The sequence below is a fragment of the Amblyomma americanum genome, chromosome 3, assembly GCF_052857255.1.
Source record: "Amblyomma americanum isolate KBUSLIRL-KWMA chromosome 3, ASM5285725v1, whole genome shotgun sequence".
NCBI classification, from domain to species: Eukaryota; Metazoa; Arthropoda; class Arachnida; order Ixodida; family Ixodidae; genus Amblyomma; species Amblyomma americanum.
In genome coordinates, this window is record NC_135499.1 from 162,285,526 (window position 1) to 162,307,332 (window position 21,807).

At 44.6% G+C, this 21,807-nt stretch overlaps 1 pseudogene across 1 annotated transcript in view; it reads left to right on the plus strand.

The window, feature by feature from the left end:
• The window catches only part of LOC144124227 (DNA (cytosine-5)-methyltransferase PliMCI-like), a 145,038-nt pseudogene extending 124,260 nt beyond the window's left edge, over window positions 1-20,778 (plus strand). Inside the window, exons 29-34 of the transcript XR_013313149.1 lie at window positions 3,472-3,565; window positions 7,345-7,485; window positions 10,135-10,298; window positions 12,606-12,828; window positions 16,294-16,410; window positions 18,268-20,778. The product of XR_013313149.1 is annotated as a DNA (cytosine-5)-methyltransferase PliMCI-like (transcript). The remainder of the gene's footprint in view (window positions 1-3,471; window positions 3,566-7,344; window positions 7,486-10,134; window positions 10,299-12,605; window positions 12,829-16,293; window positions 16,411-18,267) is intronic.
• Window positions 20,779-21,807: the final 1,029 nt, after the last annotated feature.

A 21,807-nucleotide genomic window follows, 5' to 3' on the forward strand; every position in this document is an offset into this window, starting at 1 on the left:
GAAGTGGGTTGCGGCGACGCGTGAAGGACAAGATTTTACATTTTTGAGGGTTAAGTTCCATTAACCATTTGGCACACCATTCCTGAATGCGATTAAGGCCGTGTTGAAGAGATGTTTGGTCAGAAGCGTTATTAACCTTGCGGTAAATTACACAATCATCGGCGAACATGCGAATATTACTAGATACACGCGTTGGTAAATTGTTAATATAAATTAGCAACAGAAGCGGACCGAGGATAGACCCTTGCGGGACACCTGACATTACTGGGATAGGATTAGAGTTGTGGTTGTTAACTGTGACATATTGTGAGCGGTTAGACAAGAATTCTTCTATCCATTTAAAGATATTAGCGGGGAGGTTCAAATACAAAGTTTTAGTAGTAAGCGTTTGTGAGGAACCTTGTCGAACGCTTTTGCATAGTCCAGAAAAATAGCATCGGTCTGTAAGTTAGAGTCAAGATTAGCATACAGATCATGAATAAAAATGGCCAGCTGTGTTTCGAATGAGAAGCCTTTTCGAAAACCGTGTTGCGCAGGATGAAAAAAGTTGTGACAGTCGAGGAAGCTCATGACATTGGAGTAGATGACATGTTCCATGAGTTTGCAGGATACGCTGGTAAGGGAAATGGGACAGTAGTTAAGCGGTGAATTTTTTTAACCCGATGTGAAGACTGGAATGACCTTACTGCTTTTCCAATCGCGTGGTAGTTGAACTGATAACAGTGACAGTGAAAAAAGTAAGCAAAAAAATTGCGCACAAATATCCTTGTTATTTTTCAAAAGCTTTGAGTTAATACCGGATGAAGATGTTTTGAAGTAGCTCTCAAGTTAAATAAGTTTTTCATGGTGTTTGGGAGACTTCCTCCAGTATGTCGTTGGCACTGCTGCTTTATTGTCAAGAGTACGGGTTGCGCCCTCTTGAGTGTTGTATTTGTGCAAATATAACGCCGGTTTCATTGTGTTTCAAAACACATCTTGAAGTATGTCTGCCACCAAGGTATGGATGCGTTTTTTTTTTTTTTTTTCACACTGTTCAAGATAGCTGCAGCAACCTTCACCGTCAGACATCTGAACTGCTAGGAGAAGCCTACTATGAGAGAGACATGGAGCCGCACAGTGCGCACAGGCTAAGGAGAGGGTGGCTACGAATGTGAAAATCAAAAAATGGCGACATGGGTCATTGAGAAAGAGAAAGGTGAAAGCATCAGTGCCATGGCGATGATGGCAACCACTGATGCGCTCGATGATGTCGCGTGCATTTCTGAAGTGTTGCCTCTCAAATAATATTGAATTTCTGCGTGCTATCTTTGATTTTTCTGAGCCCTCGCCTCTAGTTGGCTTGAACAGGCTAAATCACGTCATAGTAGAACCCCACAGTCAAAATTTTGACGGGACAGTTGGGAAAAAATGTACCAGCTGGGAAACGTAGTAGCCGGGAAGCACACGTGAAAAAAATTTGCATCATTTCCTGCCCCTTTTTTGTTTTTACTTCTAGTATAGGCTTCTCTGGAATCTGCAAGGCTTTGTGGTTCTCGTGATCGTTTGCCTATGCAGAATGTCCTACACACCTTATAATGGCTCTTCGCCTGTTTGGGCAGCTGTTGGCTGAAGGGAGGCAGCAGGGAAGAGAGAAGGAGGGCGTGAAGCAAGGACCACGCGGAGCGGGAAAAGTTGGCGCACATGCGTGCTTCTGCGCTGCTTTTGCTGTGGCTGCATTAATCCTATATTGTCGTCTATTGGAACCTAGAAATTGCTTTGTTAAGCTGCTGGTAACGATTGGAGAGCTTGGATGACAGAAACATGCCTCGTAGCAACCCACGCAACCGCAGCTTGTTAAGTACTGGCCGATCGCCATCTGCCTCAGCATAATTTTGTGTTTTCGTGCCTTTTTTCGCTTCATAATTGTAGTCTCATTGTATTCGTGTATTGTATTCATTGTATTCGCAGCGGTCACAGAAATTGATGCTCCCATAGCCGTACCATGAACCTGTTTATATATGCTCTCCTGGAACGTGAAATAGGTGTTTGACAAGCAGAACTGAAGACGTCTGCTGAGGTCTGGAACTTCAATGGGTGTTCTTTTCGGTAGGGTTGCATCCGCCTGGAGCGCATCTGTGCAAACCTTCACGGCCAGGTCAGTGGGCACGCTCATAAACAGTGACTTCATGTCAAATGACACCAAAATGGGAGCATCAATTTCTGTGACCGCTGCGAACTTGACAATGGAGTCACTGGAGTCCCACGCCCTTTCATGCTTCACGCCGTGCCCGAAAGTCTTTCTTCGTTATGTGGACGACTGTTTCTGCATAATCAAGAAATCGGCTGTGAGTACATTTCTTTTGCGCCTGAACAGCATGGAACCGGCCATACAGTTTACCACGGAAGAGGAAGTAGATGGCCGTCTGCCTTTTTTGGACGTTCTGGTGAAACGCGACGGCCCTGGAATATCATTCAGTGTATTCAGGAAGGACACGCACACTGGCATGTACCTCAACTTCAGTTCCGTACACCCGACCTGTCACAAGAAGTCCGTTGTTGCCTCGCTTGTCCGCCGATCGGAGAACCTCTGCTCTACGCTGGAAGAGAAAAAGACAGATCTGGACACTGTTCGCCGCGACCTGATGGCTTCGGGCTATCCCAGTTCTTTTATACGAAAATCCGAGAATCACCTAGCTCACCCGCCGCCACAGCAACCCCAGCGAGAGAAGAAGAAAAGGATTCCGATACCCGACGTCCCCGGAGTAAGTGAAAGTTTATCCCGCATATTCTAGTCGTACGAAGTCGACGTCGCACATGTACCCACGCAGAAGCTGCGACACACGTTGGTTACAGTGAAAGACAAGCTAAAGAAGGAGAAGTTCCCGGGCATCATGTATAGGGTTCCCTGCGCTGATTGCGAGCATGTGTATATCGGTGGGACAGGTGATTTTCGAAAAAGATTGCAGCAGCACCACAATGATGTCAAGAACAAGCGCGTGGCAACAAACGCACTGGCTGATCATGCTATCTCCGAGGGCCATGACATCGACTGGGACGGCTCGAAGATAATCGGAAAAGAAAAGAGCAAGACGACAAGGCTTTACCTAGAATCTTTTTATATTCAGACGACGGCAAACACGCTTAATCGCAACGAAGGCAATCTACCCCCGATATACTCCCGCTGCTTGCGTCATACCATGAAACCTATATAACTCACCTTCACTCCTGTCTTTCTTTCATTGTGAGCAAGGCCCCCGTAAGCCGGGGCCGAAACGTCATCCTTTTTAACTATTGGTCGGCGCTTGAAGATTTTCCGCCATTGTTGGCTATATATAGTACGCTCACTTCATTTCCAAGCTAGGAACTGCAGCAGAGCTTTCCCAGTAAAAGGAAATTGCAGGTACTTGTGTGTATATTTGTGCTGAAGCCCCTGAACTTTTTGTTTCACTCTGAGAGCTCTTGGGAATTTCGTCCTGTTTTGCCACTTTTCAGGGTCTTTGTTTTGGCAGCTGCACCAGGCCAAATCTTGCCCACGTTTCCCAATCCAAAGACGTCATTCACATACAGGAAGCAGCAATATGCTACTGTAAGCATTAGTTTTTGTTGCTGTATATGAGCACAGTGAGGGGACACTTGGGACAAATCGAACTTGGTCTGTATCACTAGATTACCATGTTTTAATGACAACGGCATTACATTCACTGAAAACTGAGTTTTAATATGCTAGAAAAGGTTAAAAAAATTTGCACGGGAGTCCCCAACATGGCTTATTTTTGCCACTAACTCGGAAACATTGACCACAGAGTCCTTTACGGCCTTGGCACCTGAGTTTGAATTGGCGGCAGGAAAGTTCTAAGTCCAATTTTCCCAGCTATAGATACATCTTTTGCTGCCGGACAAAGATCGGCATAGCTAGAAAGAGCCACTGAGTCAGTTTTATTGTGGTATCACTGCTAGGTGCATTTTTCGATTTCGGGCACACGTATGTCCCTGAAGCTTGCTGTGTGGCAGGCGGCCCACTTGCCCACTGGATTGTGGACAACGTGCCAGGTGTGAACACCTGGCAGGCCTTCACCCGGGAGGTAAAGGCCTTTAGGGTGAAGTTCGTCATGGTAAATGCCTTCCAGGTAAAGGCTTTTACGGTAAAGGCCTTTTGGTGCTTAGCCATGCTAAACCATTCACCTTGCTTTTTTTTGCTGAGAATGTAAGTAGGATGAAGTTGTCCTCCGTGTCCTGTGAAGGTACTGAATTTTGGAGATGTTGAGGAAGTGGGAGAAGGAGTAATGGACTCTGCGTGGTTCATGTGACACAAAATGCCTTTAACTTGCCGTTTCTCATCTCAGCTGAAATGTATGTTTACATTGTTTAGCATGCGTTGCAAGGTATGCCTTGTGAAACTAATGCTCTGAAGAATGCGTGTTAAATGGCATTATAAATGGCAAACAAGAGAGTGCTTCCTTTAGATATTTTAACAATTAACGATAGAGTTAGCATGCTTATTGGCTAGGCTGGCTTGTCATTATAGCTAGATACAAAGTCCCCACATGTTGGTGACGCAAGTTTCAAAACTCGTGCACCTGTGTACTCTCAAGAGAGCTGTTTGGCATGCTGTGGATAGAGATTCAAGAATCAATATATATTTAGCAACATCGATCTACAGCAGCAGCAGCAATGGGGCTAGTTGCTGCGATCATGTCTCTGGGCATGCAGAGCATGAAAGACAAATACCGTATAAACGTGTGTAAGGGCCGCACTTTTTTTCCCAGATTCGGGGGGCAAATTTCGGGGTGCAGCCCATACACGCGATTTTTTAAAAAAAAATTTTTTTTCGAGTGAAAGCAAACCAATCTGGAATGCGCGGCATTTATTTACCGTTCAGGCATCACTCACGGAGTCTTCAGACTCCGAGCTGGTGCTGTGTTCAGGTAAATGTTCAGCTCACAGAAAGTCGTCTTCGGTCCCGTCTAAACTGTTTGAAATTCCGGTCACTTTGAAACTCCGGGTTACAATGTCGGTCGACACGGAATTCCACGTGGACAAAATCCATCCAAGCACAGTCGCGAGCGGTGCCCTCTTAAGCCGCCCTGTCGGCGTCTCGTCGTGATTGCCATTGGCCATCCATTCCGAATACTGCCTTCGAAATTCAACACTAAAAGGCCGATTGACGCTTACATCCAGGGGTTGCAGCATGCCGGTGAGGCCGCCCGGTATCACGGCCACGTCTGTGCGGATACCGCACAGGCGTTCCTTAACCCTACCCGTCAAGTGACCGCGGAAGCTGTCCAAGACGAGGAGCGATCGTCGGGCCAGCATGGCGCCTGGGCGCTTCTCCCAAACGCTTTTTACCCAGTCGAGCACAAGCTCATCGTCCATCCAGCCCTTTTCTTGGGCGCGAACTACAATTCCCTTGGGGAAAACGCCTTTAGGAATCGTTTTTCTTTTCAGGATGACATAGGGGGGCAGCTTCCGCCCGTCCGCGGTGACGCACAGCATAACGGTACACCATTGGCGCTCCGCGCCGGTTGTCCGCACGAAAACACTCTTCTTTCCTTTCAGTTCAACTATGCAGCTCTCGGGACAGTCGAACCACACGGGGGTCTGGTCGGCGTTCGCTATCTGCGAAAATATATAGTTGTGCTCACGACGCAGACCGATGACATACTTCTGAAAGCTGAGCACCTTGTCGGTGTAGTCGGGGGGCAGCCGCTGGCACAGCGTGGTCCTTCGCCGAAATGATAGGCCCTTCCTCTTCAGAAATCTTCGTACCCAGCCGGCACTAGCCTTGAAGTCCTCGTGCGGTATGCTTTTAGCACGCGCCAAGGCTTGTGCCCTCACGCACAGCATGTCCGTTGTCAACGCGTAGCCGTTGTTCCGCACTTCCATTGAATAGCATAGCAGCTCTTCTTCTAGCTCAGGAAATTTGCATGACTTGCCTCGGAAAGCGCGCTTTTTGGAGCTGGTATTCTTCAACGCATCCCTTTGTCCGCACCACCGTCGGACACACTTCTCGTCCACGTCAAATTTTCTGCCTGCGGCCCGCTTGCCGTGTTCGAGAGCAAACTCCACTACTTTCAGTTTAAAGCCCGCCGTGTAGCTGTTGAGGTGCTTGCCCATCGTGCAACAGTGACAGTGCTCGGAGGCAGTTCATGAAAAAGTGAAGAATGACAGCGCACAAGAGCAACAACTATGCCGAGGGACCACGCTAACACAACCACCAAAAAACGCATGTTTTGACAGCCAGAACAGAACAAAGTTAGACCTGGCGATACCGATGCCGATACAGATAGCGGAAGTACAGTAGCAGAAGCTCGCGGCAGAAGAAAAGATGATGATGGATGGATGGATGGATGGATGGATGGATGGATGGACGGACGGACGGACGGACGGACGGACGGACGGACGGACGGACGGACGGACGGACGGATACGGCTGAACCCTTTACATCGGGCGGTGGCTCAAGCCACCTAGCCATGTCTTGTGAAATTTTATTCCTGTCTTGCTTTTAGCCACCAATCAGATAACCTTCGCTTGGTTACTTCTAACCTCTTAAAATCCACTTTCCCTTCACCATCCCTAAACCCCAATGCCTTGGGTAAGTCAGCCCCGCTGCTTTCCACTGTAGGGTGAAGCCCTTTACAGAAAAGTATCAAGTGTTCAGCCGTTTCCTCCTCCTCTCCGCACGCAATGCACAAAGTGTCTATCTCCTGGTACCTGACTCTATACGTCTTAGTCCCGCGGCCTCGGGCGCCATCCATGGGCGGCACCTCGAAGCTCCTGTGCGCATGTATTTCGAAGGCTATTCTTGCGTGTTTCCTGGAAAGTTTGGGTGCGGCCCTTACACGGATTTTTTTTTTCTTTCAAATATTTCCTTTCGGAATACGGGGTGTGGCCCTTACACGGGTGCGGCCCTTACGCGCGTTTATACGGTATACTTAGGCAAGAAACGGAAGTCTGAGACAGTGAGCGGACTGTCTCGTTCGGTGTGTTCCCTAAGAAATACTAGTCTGACACGAGTAGCAGTCTCTCATGACATCCAAAGACTGCAAAGCTCTTTTTCAACTGCAATACTTTTGAGAACTGAAACATTAGCTTATTTTTATTTGTAAACTAAATAAGCTATTTTATTTGTAAACTAAAGTGCTCTTCTTGAGTATTACATGCTAGATAAATTGTGGAGATGCTAGAAACAGTTTATTTAGTAACTGCTTGATTTGCGAGACAGCAAAGCTTCAGTGCGGCTTATGTGTGCCTTTTTGTTGCATTTGTATATCATGCTCAATTACGTGTTGTGCTGTGTGTGTAAAATTGCAATGTGGTTACTGTCAAGCTTTCAAGCGTACCACGTCACTCTGTGGTCGACTGCAGTTTCATCCAGGGACAAAGGGGCTGGCGCACGCACCACTGAGAGCTGTCACCTTGTTGGATGCAATATCCGACCTGGCTGGTGTACAGCCAGGAAAACGAGGCGTCAGCTTTCAGAAAGCCACCACGCACTACCAGCAAATGGTGTGTTGCATTCTCACCTCTTTGTTAGCCCTTTCGGTTGCGGTGTTGTCATACGTGCACATAACTTGTTCGGTGTCTCTCTCAGTAACTGCTGGGACAATATGTGCTGCGAATGGCCGAGTCATATATTATTTGAAGCTATTTGCGACAAGCCATAAAAAAAAATCTCAAGCCTATGCAAAATGATCGCATAAAATCATTTTAAAATATGGGTGCCTCTGTGTTTTACGACAGCTGTGATATGGCTCCAATAGTGCTGTTTTTCATTTGCTCATTTTTAAAATGCAAATGCTTTAGGCTAAAATGTGCCCAGCTGTTTACATAACAACCTCTTATGACAGGAATGAGTTAACTAAGACCCCGAAAGTAATGTTGATTGTTCATGTGAAGATATGAGAACCTGACAGAAATTGCACAATTAATCTCATCTGGGAGGCAGGATATGCTGCCACCACCATGGTGGCAATGCTGGTATTAATGATGGTGATGCTAGTGACGGTTGTGATTTTATACTTTAAGGGGTCATGAGGTCTTCGGAATGTATACAAAATGACCGTTATTAAATACAAACTTTTTCGTGTTCACTGACAGCTTGCAGCTATACCGTATGTCTAGGGGTGTGCGAATATTCTAAATTCTCACGTAGTGAACGAAAATATCACTCCTGTTTGATTCACTGAATGAATAAAGCAATGCACACTTTCAATTATTTACATTTAACATGTTTTGAAGTATTTGAATAGTTTTCAGATAATAGTAAAAAAAACTTAGTTTTCTTCGATGGCTGTTTCAAAAACAGCTGACTGTGATAACAGACTGCGTGCCGCCGCAATGGATTTTGTGGGCAGGAAGGTTCAGCGCCGCAACGTGGTCCATTTCTGCATCAGCATTCATAATGCTCATACAGGGCCTCCAAGGCTGGGCGACGCAGCAGGATTCAGCCAGGTTTAGCTAACCCTGCCTCAAGGTCCAGTCTCTGAGATCATGAGTCATAACTCGCACCTGTCTCATCTACTGAGATATGGTGTTAGTTCATTCACTGTCGTCACCAGTAGTGCAAGTTTATTAATGTTTATGAACATCACATGGCGATCATAGAGTCAAAGGGGCACCAAGTACAAATTGGATTTGGCCCTTATGGATAGATTATCATGTTCTAATAATAAAAAAGGCTACTTTCACTGAAAAGAGAGCTTTATTAAGTTAAAAAGCTTAGTTACAGATTTCAGTGCCATTGATCATTTTCTTGGGAAAGCTCTGGTACCATCAAGACTGTTATTGCCGTAGATCCACCATTAAGAAGTAAATAGGAGACACTGCCATTGACTTAAGAAGCCCACCAGATTGAATAAAGTGGCAGGAAAAAAATTGTTTCATTTTGAAATTAATTTTAGTGCAATAAATGCAACTTCTGCCACTGAACAAACACAAGCGTAGCCAAAAGTGCTACACAGTCCATTTTTATTGAGAACAAAAATTGTCCACAAGTGTCCCTTTAATATTCTGTGTTACATCCCCATACTGGAGACGAGAGCTGTCCTTTGCCAGCTTTAGCTAAAACTTTGTAGGTGGTACACCACTGCTAGTGCTTCACTGTTTTCATTTGCATGCTGCAAGTCAAATCAGTTATCCATATGAATATTTAATTCATATTTGATGCATTGAATTTCCTATTGTATTCATATTTGATTTCGCAGCAAAGCTACGCTATTCGTTTTTGATTTGGTATTGAAAAAGTATTATCTACACGCCCCTCATTGAGTCTGGTCATGTATCATATATTTTTTGTTTCCAGATGTGCATTTCTTAGTTGTAGATTGAGAAATTTCACAGCAATCTTTTGAACCTTTGAACTTGCACATGCATTATGTGTTGTTCTTCCGGATCAGGATGAAACAAGAAGCTTATATAAACCAGAATGCACACTCCACATTTCTACCTGGGCCATGTTATCAGCTGGCATGATTCACGTTCTAACTTCAGAGTTCATGTCTAATACTCATTAAGTATTACTGTTTCCTCATGGATGTTATGCCAAAACAAAACGAATGATATTGTTCTTAGATGTGGCACCAGTGTTTGCTTACTTGACTTAGTATACTGCAGTTGACCCAATAAGGTCTTCAATTAGTGCGCCACCACGGTGGCTCAGTGGTTATGGCGCTCGGCTGTTGACCCGAAAGACGCGGGTTTGATCCCGGCCGCGGTGGTCGAATTTCAATGGAGGTGAAATTCTAGAGGCCTGTTTACTGTGTGGTATCATTGCACGTTAAAGGACCCCACGTGGTAGAAATTTCCGAAGACCTTCATTACGGCGTCTCTCATAACCTGTGTCGCTTTGGCATGCTAAGCCCCCATAAACCATCTTCAATTAGTGTAGAAAAGCTTTACAACTTTCTGCTCTTAAATTCATGTAGCTACTTAGAAGCACCACACCATTTAATATATATTGTTTGAAGAAAAAGATGGAAAAAGTTTTTAGCCCACTTTATCTTGATGCATGCAGTCTTTTATCTTCATGGACGCACCACACATGAAAGATTTGTTGTTGTGTTTATGTCGATTTCTGTAGTGTACTGTATTCGAGTAAAAGGCCGATTCTTGTTCATCATGGTCTCATTCAACAATGGTGTGGCAACAAAACTGCAGGTGATAGGCGACTACAAGGGCCCCATTCGAGACCACGAGTTGCAGACTCTGTCGCCTCTTGAGCAAGCACGAGTGGACCGCATCCCTCACATTCCCGGTGCCAACTGGAGGGACCTGCCCAATGCCAGGGTCCTTCTTTCAGATGGAACTTACACAGACACCTTGTAAGGGTCTTTTGAGCCATGGCATATTGTTTCCACATGCATGTATGTTATATGTTGCTGCTGATTATGTGTACAGAAATGTATACTGCTTGATTAGGCAGCATAACAGCATGTAGCGTGTAATGTGGTCATAGAGAATGAGTAACAAAATAAAGTTCATGAATGATACATGGCTAGCAACTAAAGACAACAGGATGGGTAGTAAGGACTCATTAATATGGACTTCAAGACCAGGAGAAGTGCCCTGATTATCCGAAGGCCTAGTTATGAAATGCACCTCACATTTTCCCTCCTAAAAAAAGAAAGTGCCAAATATGCAAAAATGCGGTCAAACCTTGAGAGGAGGCTCCATCGCGCAAGTAACAAAAACCCCATGACGAGCACGAAATTCGTCGTGCTGGAAGAACAATGCGGACATAAGCGAGGGGAACGTGCATGACCAATAATGCGCCAGTCACTGCCTGAAAGCAGCTCGCAGGTGGGTTTGGATGGCTCGCGAGCACGCAGCTGAGAGCCACTGTCGGGAACCGAAACTACATGGCCAAGCAATTTTTTTGCCTGTTGACTGGGGCCCTCCAATTGTTGCCACGTCTGCGGTTATGTGCATGCCAAGATGGGCAGGTTGCAGTGCACTGTGCAGTAGACAGGATTTTTACTCGATCGCTTGCCCTGCCAATGACACCTCGACTCTGCCGCCTTTAGGACCATCATGGGAAAATCCTCCAAAGAGCTCTTCTGCGTATCATAGTTGACCAAAACAATGCAGTGGAGCTCATGTTAGAAGAGTAGTGAAGGCGACAGGATGTGTGACATGGGTGTGGGTGTTAGGTATCTATGACATTATGGAAGGATCAAACAAGAATACCGCATGCTTTCATGTTGCGAGTGCTCGAAGCGGGTGGTCAGGTGTCTTGTTCGCGTCATGTGTGATATGTGGGATAATAATAATAATAATAATTGGTTTTTTGGGAAAAGGAAATGGCGCAGTATCTGTCTCATATATCAGTATCTGTCTCGTATATCGTTGGACACCTGAATGGCGCCATAAGGGAAGGGATAAAGGAGGAAGTGAAAGAAGAAAGGAAGAGAGAAGTGCCGTAGTGGAGGGCTCCGGAATAATTTCGACCACCTGGGGATCTTTAACGTGCACTGACATCGCACAGCACACGGGCGCCTTAGCGTTTTTCCTCCATAAAAACGCAGCCGCCGCGGTCGGGTTCGAACCCGGGAACTCCGAAGCCCACTTGTGGAATTTTGCACGAGGCCCAAGCCTAGCAGCGTCCGAATGAGATTAGTCAATGCAGTAGACAATGAAGAAAAGGTCAATGCGATATACAATGAAGAAGAAAGTGAAGAGGTGTTGTTTGCAGTGTTTCATTGATACCTTAAACTCAAACTTCAGATTTTATACCCAGATAATGTAATTTTGCCATGGGCAGATTTACGAAAGTCGTCGCGATATTAGATCGCTGCCGAATATTCTGAACTTTTCAAGAAAATTTGTAAATATCAATTTCTCAGATACCAATGTGAACCGAATAACAAGCATATACAAACATGTTCAATTCGTATTCAAAATTTTAAATATACATTCTCCCTAAATAAAAATAAATAAATTTAGTGCTCATGCTATATATACGCACTTTCTGGGGATCTTTGAGGAAAAGGTCCTGATGTTATAATATCTTAGTGAACTGGAAGGAATTGGGCCATTGCCACAGAGAAAAAGTGAGGGCTGATGAGAGTTTCAGGAGTCCTACGCCAGGCATTATCAGTGCAGCAGCAACATTAATCTAAAGAGGTGAAAAACACATTGCATATTATTGTTAAGGGACACTGAAGACAAATTTAAGTTTGCCTGTGGATATAGATTACTGCATTCTAATGACAGAAAGACTACTTTTTACGCAAACCAAGCTTTTATATGCTAGAAAAGGCCAATAAATGGAATGCAGGTGTTTCCACCACCGGCCGTTTTCACCACCAAACTGCAATGAGATGAGATCATGACAGTTTTTGTATGTGGTTCTCCGAGGCTAGCCTGCATCTCTGTTCAGTTACAAATGGCAATCATGGCGTCATTTTTATTTTTGATGTCACGTGTCTGAATTGAGTAGAAGCTGTTTTATTTTTAAATCCAGTTCTCTAAGCAGTAAATATATCTTTTCCCACGAAGCAAACACCAAAATATCCGCAAAGAGCCAAACAATTCATTTTTACTTAGAACACAAACTGTGTGGAGTTGTCCTCAGTGTCCCTGAAGAAGCCGTCTACTGCTGACCACGGCAATGGTTTTTGGTTGTGCAGGACTTTCACGACGCGCGCCAATGGTGTTCAAGGTGTGTGCCCACGTGTGGCTGGTGGCAGCTGCAGCATACTACCAGCTAAGACCAAGCGCACGCTGATTCCTTTGTTTCTGGCTCACAAGGCTGGCCAGGAGGCCTCACAGTGCAAGTGGGAGGTAGCCTATTCACGCCTTGGGTGGCATGACTGCATTGGAACGCTCCGCACTCAACTCAGTGCTCAGAAGGTGCAGCAAACAATTCACAATTCTGGCAGAAAACCTTGCTATTGAAACGTACACTCTAGTAACACTGTTGGGAAGTGGATTGGGCAGTTTGATTTAGTGCTTCTCAGTCTTCAGAGAGTCTGCAAAGCATCACTGCTGCTTTTATCTAATACCTCCCTGAGCTTTACGTTTAAGTACAAGAAACAACACAATATGCAAAGCAGAAAATCACATGGTACAGGTTTTTTTTTTTTTTTAACCGATGTTGATTGCCTTTGGGCATAAAGTGCACAGCTTATGGTTGGATACGAAGCTTAGCCTATGTGCAAGTTCCTTGTGTGGAGGTGTTTTGTAGCCTTCTTGAGTGCGAAAATTTTTAAATGCATGTTGTGATGCAGAAATGACTGTGGCACTATTGCAATGTTTTTTTTTTAAGTGCTCATTATTTTGCATCTTCAAGCTTGTAAAAGACTTACTAGATACAGGCGCGTACAGAAGTAAACGGAGCGCACCGCACAAGAAAGAACTGCGTGTCAGTGCCGCCTAGCCGAGCCAGACAAAAGCGCAACATCACCACGTGCATGTGCAGGCTCCCAACCGGCGCGGCCCTCTTATTGCTCTGCTTGTCTCGCATTCGGCCAGCATCTATGTCGTACTGATGATTATCATGATCGGATGGTCACTCCCTGTATGGCTAGTGAGCATTTCGGAATACACAGACTGCTGTCTTGATAAGGCAGATTGCATGAGGACGGCACTACCATGAAGCCGCTTCGTGTGAGACAGCTGGAGGCGCATTTACACAGTGAATAACGTGCGTGTTTTGAACTTCTGCTGCCAATGGGACTCCTCTGCGTCTTGTTAGCAACCAAACGCGCTCGAAACACTCTGCATACTTCCGCAGTTTTGTGTTAATTTCTTACAGTTGTCATTGGAGATTTGCCTTGGCCCTGCGAGGCACCGACGCAGCACCAGTGCATGCACCCTGCTTGTCTCCTGCGAAGCACACTGTCCCTGTACTGGAACCGGCTCTTGTCACCACCGAGATAGCGTGCTGTGCATCGTGCTGTCACGTGCAGAGCAGAGCTCACATAATCTCCTTGCGTGCACCTTCGGATCTTAGGATGACTGCAAGCAGCCGCTGTCTCACTCATGTAAATGTCGCAGCAGCGGTGCATCACTGTTGCGTGCCACGCATTCGAAATTCGGCATATAAGTACCTGTGTTCGCCCACTAACCAGAGAACGAGTCATTACCGACACCGGCCAGCGATTCTAACTCTTCTATGTGAGTTATATTACTTCACTGCTACCGGTTACATATAGACATCAGTCTGTTTTACAGTATAGGCGTGACAACCCAGGCAGCAGCATCCAGCACCTTTGGAAGCGGTCGCTATTTTTGCGATGGTGGAACACGCTGCAAAAGGCGCTAAGATCGGCGGTTTCATCTTATTTGAAGTGAACCTCCTAGGCCAGGTTCCAATGCAGGGGCAATGTGATGTAGGACAGACACACAGGCTGCATGCATTGCCGCTGCATCGGTGCCTCATAGGAGCAAGGCGAAAATCAATGGTAACTATATTAAAAGAACCTGAAACCGCGACGGTAGATCGAATGTTTTGAATATATTTGGACGATAGAGAGACGGAAATGAATCCCAGAGGCAACTAAAGTTCGAAGGACGCGGGCTATTTGCGATGGAAACGCGCCTACAGCTGTTTCAGATAAAGCGGCATAATGGCAGCCTCGCTGCCTTGGGCTCTGCGGCATCAAGGCAGCGGTCTGTGCGTTCCGAAATGCCTGCTCGCTACAAAGGGCGCAACCATCCGACCATAATCATCATCAGCACTACACTGACGCCGGCCGAATGCGAGGCAAGCGGAGCAATGGGAGGGTCGCACCGGTAGGCGGCCTGCACATGTGTGTGCCGATTTTGAGCGTTCGTCTGGTTCGGCTGGGGTGTGCTGACGCGCAGTTCTTTGTTGTGCGACGCGCTCCGTTTACTTCTGTCCGCGCCTGTACCTGTCATTTTTGTTTTATTTTCAGCCATGTGCACTTAGGTTTTTTTTTTTTCATTACCAAATTGTGATTATTGTTTATTTGGGATTAGCTGTGTAGCATAGACTATTTTGCACTCCCTCAGGTTGTTAAAATGCATGTTCAAGCTTTCAGTTACGAGTCAATGTAGGGCATGCTGGGAAATTTTTCATCTTTGACTCTAATTGTGTTGACAGTTTCCATGTAACCTTTGGCAGTTTTGCTGCTTTGGAACATCTGAAATTAAAATCAGTGCCCTGATAGGAAATTTGCAGATGTTATGTTGCTGATGATGTGCACTCACCCATTTTGGAAATGAAGTCTTTGCTCATAAAAGCAGCCTGCAGTGTAGCACTTGTTGCATGCAGTTTGGCTGTTTAGGTTTTCCAGCACAAGTAGCACAAAAGCCTAAACTTCTATGTGACTGACAAATGTCTGACCTTTATTGTTTCCATCTTGTGGTCTTGAAAGTGTTATGATTGGAAAAAATGGCTTATATATAGTACCATGGTAGAGAGAGAAGGAGAAAGACACTCTTTATTGAAAAGCAAAGAGTTCAGCAGCCAGCATGAAAAATTTGCTGACATGCTAGTCTGCTTGGGGAAGGGATTTGGGGATAGAATTACACAAGGAGAGAGCTGCACAAAATTTTGAAGTAAAAAAGTAAAAGTGAAAAGAAAAACAGTAATGAACAGAAAAAATAATGGCCATTGAATTTGGGCTGAGGTACACCAACGAGTAATGCCCACAAGACATTAAATGGTGACGTGCATTATCTGCAAAGGGAGTGACAAAGTTCAGTGCATGAAGAGTGCATAATGATGAGATTTACAGAAATATATTAGAGCTTGTCGAATGGACCAGTGTCATCTAAATAGGCAAATAAAAAGTAGATTGCATGTCTCTGCTAAACCAGGCTAAGGGACCTAACACACAGTGCACTGTTAGAGGCACTTGGGTGAGTGGTTCTACACAGTGTTCATAACATGGTCGCTCGTCGGCATATGCTGGGTATTCAAAGAGAATATGCTCTGTTTCTGTTGAGCCACAGTTGTTGCAATGTGTCGTCCAAATGCAAACGATGGTGAACAGTTTCCCGATGGCAAGAAAGACTGGGTGGCAGTCTAGATTTGAGATGTGGGTCGATTGAGTGAAGAAAGGGGAAATGTCATGACGACGAGCTCCAGAGCTGATTCTTTTCTTCATAGACATATGTGTTTATAATCGGAAACTCAAAAGCTGTGGCACAATTAAATGGAGTTGCATGCTGCAGAATACAAGGTGCACCTTGCTATTCAGGACTGCATTGTGGAATGAAGGCTTTATAAATGGATCTGCCTAACGTTCATGAGCGGTAGGATCACTGAACAGCAATGATGCAAAAGTTAGGCCTTCTTTGAAGATGTGGTGAAGAAGCACTACAACTCGCAATGCATGGTCTTTTCAGTCTGCAGCCTTGCACCCTTCACAGAACAGGTTGCTGACAGTACGAGAGTGCGCCCGTGTACAAGGCTTTCCTGATAGCTTCGTGTTCATGGGCTCCACTGCTGACAAGTACATGCAGGTAACTTACACCCATATCTGAATAAATCAAATGTCTCTAAATAATGGCATTACTATTACAACCTTGTACCCTGCTTAATTCAATTAAGTATGCATCAAATAAAGGTTCATTGTGAGGAAAACCACATCACTTGCTCTCACGAAGGAACTTCTCCCAGATTAGTGCCTCTCTTTGTCATTAGTTTTTGTCATCTTTTCTTTATAGGCACGCTTGTATGATGATGATGAAATAACTTTATTTGCACCCGTCAAGGATTCAGAGGGCGATGAAGACTTGAGTCTTGACCGCCGTCATCTTTCTTCCCTTTCAGCGGTGTCCAGGGCCTGACGGATTACTTTTTTTTTCTTCCTCTCTCTGGCTGATCATTAAAGCCTCCTAGGACTCTATATTCCCGTCTGGTTCATTGTGGCTAGGGCACGTCCACACCATGTGGATCATGTCTGCAATTTCATTACACTGTTTACACCTTGGCTCTTGGATCGCCGGATTCCTTCTGCTTAGTGCTATTGGGTTAGGGAAAACCCCCGCCTGTAACTTTCTCCATATGACCTCTTCCTTTTTGCTGAGGCCCTTGCATGCTCCAGATAGTGTCTGTCTTCCCAATATGTAATGACTAAGAATATCTTGGTACGTGTTCAGTTCCTCGGTCGTCTGAAGGGGCTCTCTGCTCGACGAGTCTCCACTGGGATCCCGGTGTGTGAGTCCTCGGGCCAATGCGTGCGCTGTCTCGTTTCCTCGGAGGCTCTCATGGGCTGGAGTCCAGACTAGGCTAATTAGCTCTGCCGGTGTCGGGCCGGCAATCAGAATTTTGACTGCTTCGGCAGATACCCTGCCTGCATTGTAGTTGCGGATAGCCGGTTTGGAATCTGTTATAATCACCCTGTCATTTGTTGAGTTAGGGCCAGCGCAATGGCTACCTCCTCAGCTGCTGTTGCGTCCCTCTGTCGGATGCTGCAGCACGAGACTCGGTCTCCGCCCTCCATGGTTGCTAGGGCTACGAAACCTGTTCTGCCTTCGTATTTCATCATGTCCGTGTAAACCACGTCCTGTCTGTTGGCTAGTCTTTTCTTTAGAGCTTTCGTTCTGTCCTTTTGTCTACCCTCATGGTGTACCAGATGCATGTTCCTTGGGAGTGGCGAGATTCTGATTTTGTTCCTTATGTCTGTTGGGATACTCTCCGTGTGTTTGAGCCGCACTCGAGGTGTACCAGCTTTGTGAAAAGAAGCTCAAGCTCGTTAAACTGTACCTAGTACATCTGTAAGTGCTTGAAATGTTTTACAAGTGTTATAATAGTGACACGCTGAACATGTCTCACCTGGCAGTGCACCTCTCATGTTTGGCACAACGCCGGTTGGAAGGGTGTGTATGTCGTGCACAGCTTGTGCATTGCTTGCACAATGCTTCATGGTCCTTGAAATTCCCTAAATAAATCTCTGGAGAGATCTCAATAAAATGACCATCAGCAGTGAATTATTGCAGGCCTTTGAGCGGCAATGTTTTAACTGCGTGCAAAGTGCCTGCTGTTGCTATATTGATGTAACAAAATGCATAAATAAGGCTGAGTCTGACCATGACAGATGTGCAGAACAGTAGGCGCACTCATTTGGCTGTCTCTCACTGTTCTGTAACTGCTGCAAAGTGTTCATTTGAGAGAAGTTGCAGAATAGTTGGCATGCATGCTAACAATGTGACTCAGTTGCCCTTAGCCGCCATAGCACATTGGTGCCATTGCCACCTGGACAAACAAGAACCGGAGGGTGTGGAAGGTCAGGGCACAACACTCTGGTGTAACCAGCATGGCAAGGGCATTGCACTTGATTAAAGTTTTTTTTTTCTCTTTGTTTTCGTTTGCTGTAGGTGGGTAATGCTGTGCCACCTCCTCTTGCTGCAGCCATCGGCCAGGCAATCATCAGATCATTGCAGTGAAGACTGCCATAGTCACAGTGTGTTGTAATGTCATAGATTCATATTATCGACGAGAATTGGGTACCATTGCGCTTATGTTCTTTTTGATTCCCACTGCTTTTGTTTGCTGGCTCAACAGGCTTAAGGTGCATTTGGGTTCTGTATCGCTAACAGAGTGTAACATATCTATGAAAATGTTTGGTGACAACTGTGAAATTTTATTACACTGCTTTGGCACCATGTACGATGGAACTGTCCTCGTGAAAGGCTGCAAGGCAACCTATAGACCTTGCTGCCAGTTTAATTAGCTTATATAATACAGAGTGCGAGACCATCTGTGTGACCAAGAGGGTTTCTTGTTGAACTTCAAAATGCAGCAGGAGCCTGTCACAACGGTGTTGTCAGTTGTGACTGAACTCACCAAAGTGAGACTCAGCATCGAGAGTTCATGATGTAAAACAAAACTGCAGGAACGTAACCAGCCTCACTCTCTTAAGTGAGTGGCACTGCTGTCACGGGGTGTGATAAAAATGGCTGGGCCTCACTGGCAGTGCTAGCACGAGGGCCATCTGCTAGATGAGCTAAGCAGGCAAGTGGTGTGCAGTTTGCATGGCTATGGCCTCTTAGACTTTGCTCCTGGTTGCAGAATGAACAGGTTTCTACTGCACTCAAGTGGATGTGATGATAAATAACTTCTTGTTAGAAACGTTAGGTTCCTCTGACCAGATTGGAGGCAAAATTTGGTGATTTACTCAGCGGCAGCAAAGAGGTTCAGAATGACAGGTGGACAACTCACAAGGACATCTGATCTAAAATCGTTTGAGTTGTGGTGTGCAGTCATTAGAGTGGGTTGGGCAAATAACATGGTACTCATGGTCTCTTTCACTAGCCAGTATGATTAGCCATTTAGCTGTGCAATTCATTAGTTTTTGTTTTTATATTAAACTTATCTTGTTTATATTTGTTGCGTGTGTTGTTAAGTTTGTGTTTAGATTTAGGTTCATATTTGTTGCATGTAGCTTTGCAGTGTATATGTTGTTCAAGTGATCCGGTTTATGTGTTATTCAGTGATCCGGTTGTTGTGTAGCAGTTGGGTAACACCCTTTATTCATTGTTTTTCTTTGCATGTTCAGGTGATATAGATGTATTGTGCATGCAGAATCAGGAATAGCTTTTGTAGTACTGACACACTGCATTGTGCATTTAAGCAGTGCTTTTAGTGCATCACTTGCACATAAGGTTACTTTTTGCAATTTTCCATCTATGAAGCTGTCTTCTTACACATTTGGTAAAAAAAAAAAAAACTTTTCTGGGTGAGGATGTGGCAGTGTTGTGCAAACATTTCTCTACTGCACACCCATGCATGCACATTTTTTTACGAAAAGCATATTATCGAACCTTACTTCTCCCCACTGCCCCTGGTCATTTTCGCCAGTGAATTTTGCAACCTTGCTTTCACAAACAGGACACTGCAGAAGGGACAGTACTTAAAGGTAGTCCTGTTTTAACAGTGTTCTAACAGAGATATACTAGTGAAATTCGGCTCTCGGCATCCCTTCAGTGCATCTTTATGTTACATTAGATGTTATTGCATCGTATGTTGTAATTAATAAATTTTCAGGCTTTTAAAGTGCAACAAGAAGCCATTATTTGTAATGTGTAAGCTTTTATGGCAGGACCATTGCACAGAAATGTGGCTCTGACTTATGTTCTAATACACATGCCTAAAAACATGGTACACTGTACTTGCCTAGTAATAAAACCACACTGATCTTCATGTCTTTCTGTTGAAAAAGTTGACTGCAAAGGTGTAAAAACAGTTAAAAATGCTCATTTTCTCTTTCTATTATATTAGAAAAGAAAAGTAAGAGAAATCATAAAATGGCTGGCAACACTTTGCAGCGATAACACTATGCATAAAAACGAAAGGAGGACATTTGGTACCATAATGCTAGTGACACGAGGCATGGGGTGGTTCCTTACGCTTGCATTGTGGCATGTTGCAGCAGATAAACGAACACCTCCCACATTTTTTTTCATTATCATGTGCACCTTGCTTCAGCTCACCTAGAGGAGAAATGATCATTGTTTGCTATTAATAAACAACTTGTTTAAAGACTCCTTAACATGAGCTTCCTTGTTTAGCATCAGCCAGTGTGCTTACGCCCTTGAGTGTTCCTCACAGGGCCTCTTTAAAGTTATGTTCATCTACGCCAAAGGAAAAATAGTTTTATCGGTTTTCTGCTGGTAGAAGTCTGCAGTGATAGCAGGATGAGGGACTTTTTCTGGGGCGTTTTCTCCATTGACCCGGGTTTGAGTGCTGGGGGAGATGTATGTGCAATATGTGGTCATGTGGTTTCTATGCTGATACATGGTGAGGGCACAACCGCACCTCTTCATAATGGGGGGGGGCAGATTTGAGTGAGTGGTGTCCAGCCAAAGTGAAAATAAAATAAAAAGAGGGAATAAAATTGCTTCTGGGGGTTTGTGTGTGGAACTTCTGTCACTTCTTCAGTCCTGATGTTTTCGTTCTGTTAGCTGTTCTATTTTAAGGCAAAAAACTTTCTTGGCTCATGAGTGGCGTGAACGGAAGTTGTAGATGGAAGTTGTCTGCTAAAGTGTCCGCACAACCTATCAATCATAAGTTGTATGGTAATTAAGATACTGTGCAAAAGTTGATTGAGGAACACTTGATGGTGGTGTTAGTGATAATGATAGCTGCTGATAGTGCTAGAGATATATAGTGATAATGATGATAGCGGTTTAAAAATAAAAATAGAGTAAATAACTGTAATAAAATATAAAATAAGAATAAATTTAATAAAATAAATAAATACAAAGAAAGGAAAAGGAAAGGCTTTCACATTTCTGCTCTTAAGCAGACTTAAGTGCAATTCTGTAATTTTTTTTGTATAATATATGAGTGACTCAAGGCTTGCACCCAGGTGAAAATTTGCTGGTGGTTTTCTGCTGGAACCAGCAGGTACTGGGGCCATTAGCTTCCATACAGCACTGAAACATTACATTTAATTCTGTGTAGATAAATCATTCATGCAATATATCCTTTAATTTTCGAAATTTTCTGAAACTGAAACAAATAGTAACTTCCTAAAAGTTAAGCATGCACAAAAAGAAAGAGCAAAATACACTCGAAACCAATGGTAACTGGTAAACTCACCCTGCAGGACCATGCAACTCTACCCATAGTAGGAACACAAGTACAGCTTTAAACCCCACTTGAAAAGCATGCTATAGCAACAGCCCGTAATATACATACAACTTCCAGGTGTAACTCGTACTCACATTCTAACACCATATGGCCTGCCTCATGCTTATATACCCCTCAAGATGGGTCTCCAACAGGTGTTAGTGGGGAGTGGTTAATAAACAAAGCTCTCTCGTTAAATTTTGACACTATTTATTCAATTTTTAGCGCTCACAGTCGAATAGATTTAGCTGCAAAATTCTGTTAGCTGAAGGATATTGTTACCA